This window comes from Oncorhynchus clarkii, chromosome 9 (assembly GCF_045791955.1).
Source record: "Oncorhynchus clarkii lewisi isolate Uvic-CL-2024 chromosome 9, UVic_Ocla_1.0, whole genome shotgun sequence".
Lineage (NCBI taxonomy): Eukaryota > Metazoa > Chordata > Actinopteri > Salmoniformes > Salmonidae > Oncorhynchus > Oncorhynchus clarkii.
In genome coordinates this window covers 15,446,280-15,457,576 of record NC_092155.1, presented here as the reverse complement: position 1 = coordinate 15,457,576, position 11,297 = coordinate 15,446,280, and positions in this window count along the sequence as shown.

The window sequence follows — 11,297 nt, the reverse complement described above, 5'->3', positions numbered from 1 at the left end:
AACGGAGAATCACCAACCGCCTCTGTCTCTATTGCGGTTCTGCTGGTCATTTTGTCACTTCATGTCCAGTAAAAGCCAGAGCTCATCAGTAAGCGGAGGGCTACTGGTGAGCGCTACTACTCCTGTCTCTCCTTCAAGATCCTGCACTACCTTGTCGGTCCATCTACGCTGGACCGGTTCGTCAGCTTCCTGCAGTGCCTTAATAGACTCTGGGGCGGAGGGCTGTTTTATGGACGAGACCTGGGCTCGGGAACATGACATTCCTCTCAGACAGTTAAGGGAGTCCACGGCCTTGTTCGCCCTGGATGGTAGTCCTCTCCCCAGAATTCAGCGTGAGACGCTACCTTTAACCCTCACTGTTTCTGGTAATCATAGCGAAACCATTTCTTTTTTAATTTTTCGTTCACCTTTTACACCTGTTGTTTTGGGCCATCCCTGGCTAGTTTGTCATAATCCTTCCATTAATTGGTCTAGTAATTCTATCCTCTCCTGGAACGTCTCTTGTCATGTGAAATGTTTAATGTCTGCTATCCCTCCTGTTTCCTCTGTCTCTTCTTCACAGGAGGAGCCTGGTGATTTGACAGGGGTGCCGGAGGAATATCACGATCTGCGCACGGTGTTCAGTCGGTCCAGGGCCACCTCTCTTCCTCCACACCGGTCGTATGATTGTAGTATTGATCTCCTTCCGGGAACCACTCCCCCCCGGGGTAGACTATACTCTCTGTCGGCTCCCGAACGTAAGGCTCTCGAGGATTATTTGTCTGTAGCTCTTGACGCCGGTACCATAGTCCCCTCCTCCTCTCCCGCCGGAGCGGGGTTTTTTTTTGTCAAGAAGAAGGACGGGTCTCTGCGCCCCTGCATAGATTATCGAGGGCTGAATGACATAACAGTGAAGAATCGTTATCCGCTTCCTCTTATGTCTTCAGCCTTCGAGATCCTGCAGGGAGCCAGGTTTTTCACTAAGTTGCACCTTCGTAACGCTTACCATCTCGTGCGCATCAGGGAGGGGGACGAGTGGAAGACGGCGTTTAACACTCCGTTAGGGCACTTTGAATACCGGGTTCTTCCTTTCGGCCTCGCTAACGCTCCAGCTGTCTTTCAGGCATTAGTCAATGATGTCCTGAGAGACATGCTGAACATCTTTGTTTTCGTTTACCTTGACGATATCCTGATTTTTTCACCGTCACTCCAGATTCATGTTCAGCACGTTCGACGTGTCCTCCAGCGCCTTTTAGAGAATTGTCTTTTTGTGAAGGCTGAGAAGTGCACTTTTCATGCCTCCTCCGTCACATTTCTCGGTTCTGTTATTTCCGCTGAAGGCATTAAGATGGATCCCGCTAAGGTCCAAGCTGTCATTGATTGGCCCGCCCCTAAGTCACGCATCGAGCTGCAGCGCTTTCTCGGCTTCGCGAACTTCTATCGTCGTTTCATCCGTAATTTCGGTCAGGTGGCAGCTCCTCTCACAGCCCTTACTTCTGTCAAGACGTGCTTTAAGTGGTCCGTTTCCGCCCAGGGAGCTTTTGATCTCCTCAAGAATCGTTTTACATCCGCTCCTATCCTTGTTACACCTGACGTCTCTAGACAGTTCGTTGTCGAGGTTGACGCGTCAGAGGTGGGCGTAGGAGCCATTCTTTCTCAGCGCTCCCTCTCTGACGACAAGGTCCACCCATGCGCGTATTTTTCTCATCGCCTGTCGCCGTCGGAACGTAACTATGATGTGGGAAACCGCGAACTGCTCGCCATCCGGTTAGCCCTAGGCGAATGGCGACAGTGGTTGGAGGGGGCGACCGTTCCTTTTGTCGTTTGGACTGACCATAGGAACCTTGAGTACATCCGTTCTGCCAAACGACTTAATGCGCGTCAGGCGCGTTGGGCGCTGTTTTTCGCTCGTTTCGAGTTCGTGATTTCTTATCGTCCGGGCTCTAAGAACACCAAGCCTGATGCTTTATCTCGTCTCTTCAGTTCTTCAGTAGCCTCCACTGACCCCGAGGGGATTCTCCCTGAGGGGCGTGTTGTCGGGTTGACTGTCTGGGGAATTGAGAGGCAGGTAAAGCAAGCGCTCACTCACACTCCGTCGCCGCGCGCTTGTCCTAGGAACCTTCTTTTCGTTCCCGTTCCTACTCGTCTGGCCGTTCTTCAGTGGGCTCACTCTGCCAAGTTAGCCGGCCACCCTGGCGTTCGGGGTACGCTTGCTTCCATTCGCCAGCGTTTTTGGTGGCCCACCCGGGAGCATGACACGCGTCGTTTCGTGGCTGCTTGTTCGGTCTGCGCGCAGACTAAGTCCGGTAACTCTCCTCCTGCCGGCCGTCTCAGGCCGCTTCCCATTCCCTCTCGACCGTGGTCTCACATCGCCTTAGATTTTGTCACCGGACTGCCTTCGTCAGCGGGGAAGACTGTTATTCTTACGGTTGTCGATAGGTTCTCTAAGGCGGCTCATTTCATTCCCCTTGCTAAGCTTCCTTCTGCTAAAGAGACGGCACAAATCATCATCGAGAATGTTTTCAGAATTCATGGCCTTCCGTCAGACGTCGTTTCGGACAGAGGTCCGCAATTCACGTCTCAATTTTGGAGGGAGTTTTGCCGTTTGATTGGGGCTTCCGTCAGTCTCTCTTCCGGCTTTCACCCCCAGTCTAACGGTCAAGCAGAACGGGCCAATCAGACTATTGGTCGCATCTTACGCAGTCTTTCTTTTCGCAACCCTGCGTCTTGGTCAGAACAGCTCCCCTGGGCAGAATACGCCCACAACTCGCTTCCTTCGTCTGCGACCGGGCTATCTCCTTTTCAGAGTAGCCTCGGGTACCAGCCTCCGCTGTTCTCATCTCAGTTCGCCGAGTCCAGCGTCCCCTCCGCTCAGGCTTTTGTCCAACGTTGCGAGCGCACCTGGAAGAGGGTCAGGTCTGCACTTTGCCGTTATAGGACGCAGACTGTGAGGGCTGCTAATAAGCGTAGAACTAAGAGTCCTAGATATTGTCGCGGTCAGAGAGTTTGGCTCTCCACTCAGAACCTTCCCCTTAAGACGGCTTCTCGCAAGTTGACCCCGCGGTTCATTGGTCCGTTCCGTATTTCTCGGGTCATTAATCCTGTCGCAGTTCGACTTCTTCTTCCGCGATACCTTCGTCGCGTCCACCCGGTCTTCCATGTCTCCTGTATCAAGCCCGTTCTTCGCGCCCCCGCTCGTCTTCCCCCCCCCCCCCCCCCCCCCCCATCCTTGTCGAGGGCGCACCCATCTACAGGGTCCGCAGGATTTTGGACATGCGTCCTCGGGGCCGTGGTCACCAGTACCTCGTAGATTGGGAGGGGTACGGTCCTGAGGAGAGGAGTTGGGTTCCCTCTCGGGACGTGCTGGACTGTGCGCTGATCGAGGATTTCCTCCGTTGCCGCCAGGTTTCCTCCTCGAGTGCGCCAGGAGGCGCTCGGTGAGTGGGGGGGTACTGTCATGTATTGTCATGTTGTGTCTTTCTGTCCTTTCCTTTCACCCTGTCTCCCTCTGCTGGTCGTATTAGGTTACCTTTTCTCCCCCGCTTTCCCCCAGCTGTTCCTTGTCTCCTCTGACTACCTCATCCACCCCTTTTCCCACCTGTTCCCTTTTTCCCTCTGATTAGGTCCCTATATCTCTCTCTGTTTCTGCTCCTGTCTTTGTCGGATTCTTGTTTGTTGTGTTTCATGCCTGAACCAGACTATCGTCATGTTTGCTGTAACCTTGTCCTGTCCTGTCGGAATCTGCCGGTCTATCTGAGCCTACCTATGTTTGGTTATTAAAGAAGCTCTGTTTAAGTTAATTCGCTTTTGGGTCCTCATTCACTCACCGTAACACCACCTGTGTGTAATCAAGTCTCCGTATAAATGCACCTGCACTGTGATAGTCTCAGAGGTCCGTTAAAAGCGCAGAGAGCATCATGAAGAACAAGGAACACACCAGGCAGGTCCGAGATACTGTTGTGAAGAAGTTTAAAGCCGGATTTGGATACAAAAAGATTTCCCAAGCTTTAAACATCCCAAGGAGCACTGTGCAAGCGATAATATTGAAATGGAAGGAGTATCAGACCACTGCAAATCTACCAAGACCTGGCCGTCCCTCTAAACTTTCAGCTCATACAAGGAGAAGACTGATCAGAGATGCAGCCAAGAGGCCCATGATCACTCTGGATGAACTGCAGAGATCTACAGCTGAGGTGGGAGACTCTGTCCATAGGACAACAATCAGTCGTATATTGCACAAATCTGGCCTTTATGGAAGAGTGGCAAGAAGAAAGCCATTTCTTAAAGATATCCATAAAAAGTGTAGTTTAAAGTTTGCCACAAGCCACCTGGGAGACACACCAAACATGTGGAAGAAGGTGCTCTGGTCAGATGAAACCAAAATTGAACTTTTTGGCAACAATGCAAAACGTTATGTTTGGCGTAAAAGCAACACAGCTCATCACCCTGTACACACCATGCCCACTGTCAAACATGGTGGTGGCAGCATCATGGATTGGGCCTGCTTTTCTTCAGCAGGGACAGGGAAGATGGTTAAAATTGATGGGAAGATGGATGGAGCCAAATACAGGACCATTCTGGAAGAAAACCTGATGGAGTCTGCAAAAGACCTGAGACTGGGACGGAGATTTGTCTTCCAACAAGACAATGATCGAAAACATAAAGCAAAATCTACAATGGAATGGTTCAAAAATAAACATATCCAGGTGTTAGAATGGCCAAGTCAAAGTCCAGACCTGAATCCAATCGAGAATCTGTGGAAAGAACTGAAAACTGCTGTTCACAAATGCTCTCCATCCAACCTCACTGAGCTCGAGCTGTTTTGCAAGGTGGAATGGGAAAAAATTTCAGTCTCTCGATGTGCAAAACTGATAGAGACATACCCCAAGCGACTTACAGCTGTAATCGCAGCAAAAGGTGACGCTACAAAGTATTAACTTAAGGGGGCTGAATAATTTTGCACGCCCAATTTTTCAGTTTTTGATTTGTTAAAAAAGTTTGAAATATCCAATAAATGTCGTTCCACTTCATGATTGTGCCCACTTGTTGTTGATTCTTCCCAAAAAAATACAGTTTTATATCTTTATGTTTGAAGCCTGAAATGTGGCAAAAGGTCGCAAAGTTCAAGGGGGCCGAATACTTTCACAAGGCACTGTATTCCTTTTATTTGAATGAATGTCTCCAACAAAACGACCGTGACGCTTAACTGGGCGATAATGCCACTAACAAAGTTATCTTCCCACAAAACGAAAGGGAAAAGGCTGCTTCCCAATCAGAGAAAGCGATAGACAGCTGTCCCTGATTGAGAACCATACATAGAAATACAAACACATAGAATCAGAACATAGAATGCCCACCCAAATCACACCCTGACCAAACCAAATAGAGACATACAAAAGGCTCTCTAAGGTCAGGGCGTGACACCATTGGACTAGCTAGCTGATTGTTGAGTTGCGGCTAAGAGTGAAAATAATCTAAAATAGTTATAGGCCTATCGTAATATTTCAAAACATATTGCAGTTAAAACACAAGAGAAAATGAGACACAGAAAAAACTATAATCTGTCTTTAGTTATCAAAATTCTCACCACCCAATACTGAAACAGCAGTAGGCGTAGACTAGGCCTAGTCTATCTTGGCGCTAGCAATGAGCATTGGACATATTCTTGGCGAGTGCTCATATTCACTGTCTTTATCATTGGGTGAGTCAGTGCCACTGGAAAGTAGATTTTTTGTCTTCCAGGCCAGATGGACGTCATATTGAACAATATGTCTCCCCTTTTCATAGGCCTAGATTCCATGGCTGCGTTCAAGACAAGGGCATTTTTATTGATCTTTCGCAGTATCAGCAGAGTATTATTGCTGTGTTATTAAAGTAACTTTCCAGTGAAAATCCCACTTTTAAAAAGTTAATATTCTGTTAACTCATAGCCAAATAATGTTGTTGACTCATCCTCATCCTATGTGACATGCATCGCCTAACTGTGATTTCCCCCAGGTGCGTCTCATTGTTGGGGGGTGGGGTTTGCCTTTTAAAATGACAATGTTTCCGTGTGCCAGCAGATATATTTAGACGTGTACAGGTTGGCGTACCTGGGGAGGATGAGACTGGTGATTGTGTCTTCAGTCCAAATTCCAGTGTGGCAACCTGGTTGCCTAATCTTAAGTATGTGTTGTTCAGACGATTGGCTCTCCTCCCTACGGCACACCTCCCTCAACAATGCACTTTCTTTGTATGCTCTTGTTATGTCAAGCTAATAACTGTGCTAGAATGACTCACATTGCGACCAGATATCCTGGTCCCTCCCTGTATGCAAGTTATTTGTGGATATTCTTTCAAAATATTTTTAATTGACTTGGTGGTACCGCCTGTCAAGGATGTTAAAAGATGGGACAATGATTATTTAAGTGGTTTCTCTGTCAATATCCGTCTCCACTTGTGAGATATCCAGATACAATGTGTACCTGACTACCTCCGGAGACGGTCAGGAAGATTGGATCACAATCGGATCACAATGTGTCTGTTGATCATCTACACCTGTCTACAGATGTGGGCACAATCAGGATGTAGACACAATCAGGACAAAGGATGTAGGATGGAACCACGTATACATGGGGCTTTAATGACTGTCAGTGAGTGACACTGAATGTACAACACATTATGAACGCCTGCTCTTTACATGGCATAGATTGACCAGGTGAATCCAGCTGAAAGCTATCATCCCTTATTGATGTCACTTGTTAAATCCACTTCAATCAGTGTAGATGAAGGGGAGGAGACAGGTTAAATAATAATGTTTAAGCCTTGAGACAAATGAGACATGGATTGTGTGTGCCATTCAGAGGGTAAATTGGCAAGACAAAAGATTTGAATGCGGTATGATAATAAGTGACAGGCGCACCGGTTCGTGTGAAGAACTGCAATGCTGCTGGATTTTTCACGCGCAACAGTTTCCTGTGTGTATCAAAAACTGTCCACCACCCAAAAGGCATCCAGCAAGCTTGACATAACTGTGGGAAGCATTGGAGTCAACATGGGCCAGCATCCCTGTGGAATGCTTTAAACACCTTGTAGAGTCCACGCCCCTGATAGACTGAGGCTGTTCTTAGGGCAAAAGGGGGAAGGTGCAACTCAATATTAGGAAGGTGTTCTTACTGTTTTGTACACTCAGTGTATAACGAGGAAAACTGCTGATACACAACCAATTGTCCTCATATGTATCTATGGCACTGAGTAGAACATGTCCTGTACAAAGTGTACAAATATGCCTCTAGTATATAGTACATGCAAGACTGCTAATAAAGTGGCAATAATTGTAATATTCTCAAATATCGACAGTAGTTCTTTCTGACATACATTTCAACTTCAAGTTTTACTGTTACGGTAATACCACCCTGCATCCCTCTGCTGGCTTGCTTCTGAAGCTAAGCAGGGTTGGTCCTGATGGGTCCCTAGATGGGAGACCAGATGCTGCTGGAAGTGGTTTTGGAGGGCCAGTAGGAGGCAGTCTTTCCTATGGTCTAAAAAACAATCCCAGGACAGTTATTGGTGACATTGCCCTGTGTAGGGTGCTGTCTTTCAGGTGGGATGTTAAATGGTGTCCTGACTCTCTGAGGTCATTAAAGATCCCATGGCACTTATTGTAAGAATAGGGGTGTTAACCCTGGTGTCCTGGCTAAATTCCCAATCTGGCCCTCATACCATCACAGTCACCTAATCATCCCCAGCTTACAATTGGCTCATTCATCTCCTCTCCCATGCAACTATTCCCCAGGTTGTTGCTGTTCTCAGTCAACTTACCTGGTAAAAAAAGTATTTAATAACTACTGTATACGAGTGGTGGTCGATGCCATTTAACATGAGGGAGGATGATTTAAAAAATGTATGAGCATGGCCTTATTTCTATTACAGCATATCGGATCACTGTCATTCATATTCTATTCACCCAGCTCAATGTAACATCGATAGGTTTAGGCTACTACATGATACTGGACATTTCCCTATACCCATCATGAGGTTGCTACAACCTAGCCTATGAATGAAAGTTTACAAAGTAGGTGCACAGCTCGAGAGACAAATTGAGTAATCAAGGTGACAAACATTGACACATTCAATACCACCTTGCACAGTCTTGCCTGCATCTAGCTGATGTCGGGTGTAATCATTAGTCCAACAGATGCAAGCCAGAGTTTCTATTGAACAAATTCAGGTATGTTTATCCCCGTTCCGTTTGCTTCCGTATAAGAAATGCTTTTCAACAGATTTGGTGGAATGAATACACCCCTGATCACACGCAAAGACAGTTCACTATCACACGCTCTCCTCCTCCCACCTTTTCCCTTTCTTTGGTGGACTTCAGAGCACATATCAGCTATCTGTGACCATGCGAACAAACCTTTCCATGCCAAACCTTCATATCATAACCCCTAACCGGTACACACAGCCTACATCGTTGTCACCATATTAACTTCATAGTCAACATCGCTACTAGAACTAATGTGTTAGTAAACCCGCTACAATCATGCAGTACAGTCAGCAGCAAGCAGTTTAGCAGTTACACTGGCAGGCCCCTGTGGCAATAAATTAATAAAGCATAAAGTTTACCTTGACTTTGAAGAGTTCCAGTGTTGGATAGCCATAACCAGTTAGCTAACAAGTAAGTGTGCCACTTCAGCTACATAATAAGTAGAGTTCCTACGGCCTTCTTTAATAATGCAAATGTTGTTTCTGTGACAGAACAAAACCATGACAAACCTAAAAACCTATTTAAAATCCAGACCTGCTACAACCTACAAAGTAAAATGGGTGAGATTGTAAGAGGTACAGAGTAGTAATTCATTTACGTACATGCCTACATTCAAATATACATTCTCTGATTAATGTTATACTTTTGTGTCAAATAACCTGCATACACTAAAAATAGACTTAGATTATTGCCACCTTGAACATTATGTATATATACAGTTCTATGATAATCATTACTGTATTGTACTAATACTGTACAAAACATTCCCAATCTGTTCATGGTTATAATAAACTATTTTATTTTAACCTGTCTTTTATGTTATGTATGTACTGTATGTAGCAAAATATATTGGTCCCACTTTACAATATATTAAGTATCCAGAGCTCTATGTATTTACATGGTACTGTAGCTACGTAAGCAGGTACAGTCTAATTAAACAGTGTAGGTACACATTGTTATCCTGAAATGCAGTCTGTTTGTGCTAACATTACACTCTTTGCCACTCCTTGCCATGTCAAACATAAACAACATTGTTGGCATGACAACTGGTGGAAAGGAATGGAATGCTAGCACAGAACAGACTGAACACTTTATTGTACGCAGTGGTTTGCGAAAGTATTCACCCCCTTGGCATTGTTCCTATTTTGTTGCCTTACGACTTGGAATTAAAATAGATTTTTTGGGGGTTTGTATCATTTGATTTACACAACATGCCTACCACTTTGAAGATGCAAAATATGTTTATTGTTAAACAAACAAGAAATAAGACAAATTAACAGAAAACTTGAGCATGCATAACTATTCACGTTTAAATGTTTCACCACTTAAGTGTTGCTTTAGCAGTATGCTTAGGGTCATTGTCCTGCTGGAAGGTGAACCTCCATCCCAGTATCAAATCTCTGGAAGACTGAAACAGTTTTCCCTCAAGAATTTCCCTGTATTTAGTACATCCACCATTCCTTCAATTCTGACCAGTTTCCCAGTCCCTGCCGATTAAAAACATTCCACACTTTGTTACATTACAGACTTATTCTAAAATGTATTAAAACAAAAATGTCCTCATCAATCTACACACAATACCCATTATGAAAAAGCAGAAACAGGTTTTTAGAAATGTTTGCTAAAATAAATACCTTATTCACATAAGTATTCAGACCCTTTGCTATGACACTCAAAATTGAGCAGAGATGAATCCTGTTTCTATTGATCATCCTTGAGATGTTTCTTCAACTTGATTGGAGTCCACCTGTGGTAAATTAAATTGATTGGACATGATTTGGAAAGGCACACACCTGTCTATATAAGGTCCCACGGTTGACAGTACATGTCAGAGCAAAAGCCAAGCTATGAGGTCGAAGGAATTGTCCGTAGAGCTCCGAGACAGGAGTGTGTTGAGGCACAGTACTGGAAAAGTGTACCAGAAACTTTCTGCAGTATTGAAGGTCCCTAGGAACACAGTGGCTTCCATCATTCTTAAATGGAAGAAGTTTGGAACCACCAAGACTCTTCCTAGAGCTGGCCGCTCAGCCAAACGGAGCAATCGGGGGAGAAAGGCCTCAGTCAGGGAGGTGACCAAGAACCCAATGGTCACTCTCACAGAGCTCCAGAGTTCCTCTGTGGAGATGGGACAACCTTCCAGAAGGACAACCATCTCTGCAGCACTCCACCAATCAGGCCTTTATGGTAGAGTGGCCAGACGGAAGCTACTCCTCAGTAAAAGGCACATGAAATCCTGCTTGGAGTTTGCCAAAAGGCACCTAAAGACCATGAAAAACAAGATTATCTAGTCTGATGAAACCAAGATGGAACTCTTTGGGCTGATTGCCAAGCATCACGTCTGGAGGAAACCTGGCACCCTCCCAACGGTGAAGCATGGTGGTAGCAGCATCATGCTGTGGGGATATTTTTCAGCGGCAGGGACTGGGAGACTAGTCATGATCGAGGGTAAGATGAACGGAGCAAAGTACAGAGAGATCCTTGATGAAAACCTGCTCCAGAGTGCTCAGGACCTCAGACTGGGGTGAAGGTTCACCTTCCAACAAGACAATGCAGGAGTGGCTTCAGGACAAGTCTCTGAATGTCCTTGAGTGGACCAGCCAGAGCCCGGACTTGAACATGTCAAACATCTCTGGGGAGACCTGCAAGTAGCTGTGCTGCGATGCTCCCCATCCAACCTGCCAGAGCTTGAGAGGATCTGCAGAGAAGAATGGGAGAAACTCCCCAAATACAGGTGTGTCAAGCTTGTAGCCTCATACCCAAGAATGCTCAAGGCTGTAATCGCTGCCAAAGGTGCTTCAACAAAGTACTGAGTAAAGGGTCTGAATACTTATGTAAAGGTTCTATTTCAGTTTTGTATTTTGAATAAATGTACAAACATGTATAAAAAACAGTTTTTGCTTTGTCATTATGGGGCATTGTGTGTAGAGGTAAAAAAACAAACATTTTAATACATGTTAGAATGAGGCTGTAATGTAACAACATTTGGAAAAAGTAAAGGGGTCTGAATACTTTCCGGATGCACTGTACATGATGTATCGTAATGTGTGTGATCTGATACACAACACCTCAGTGC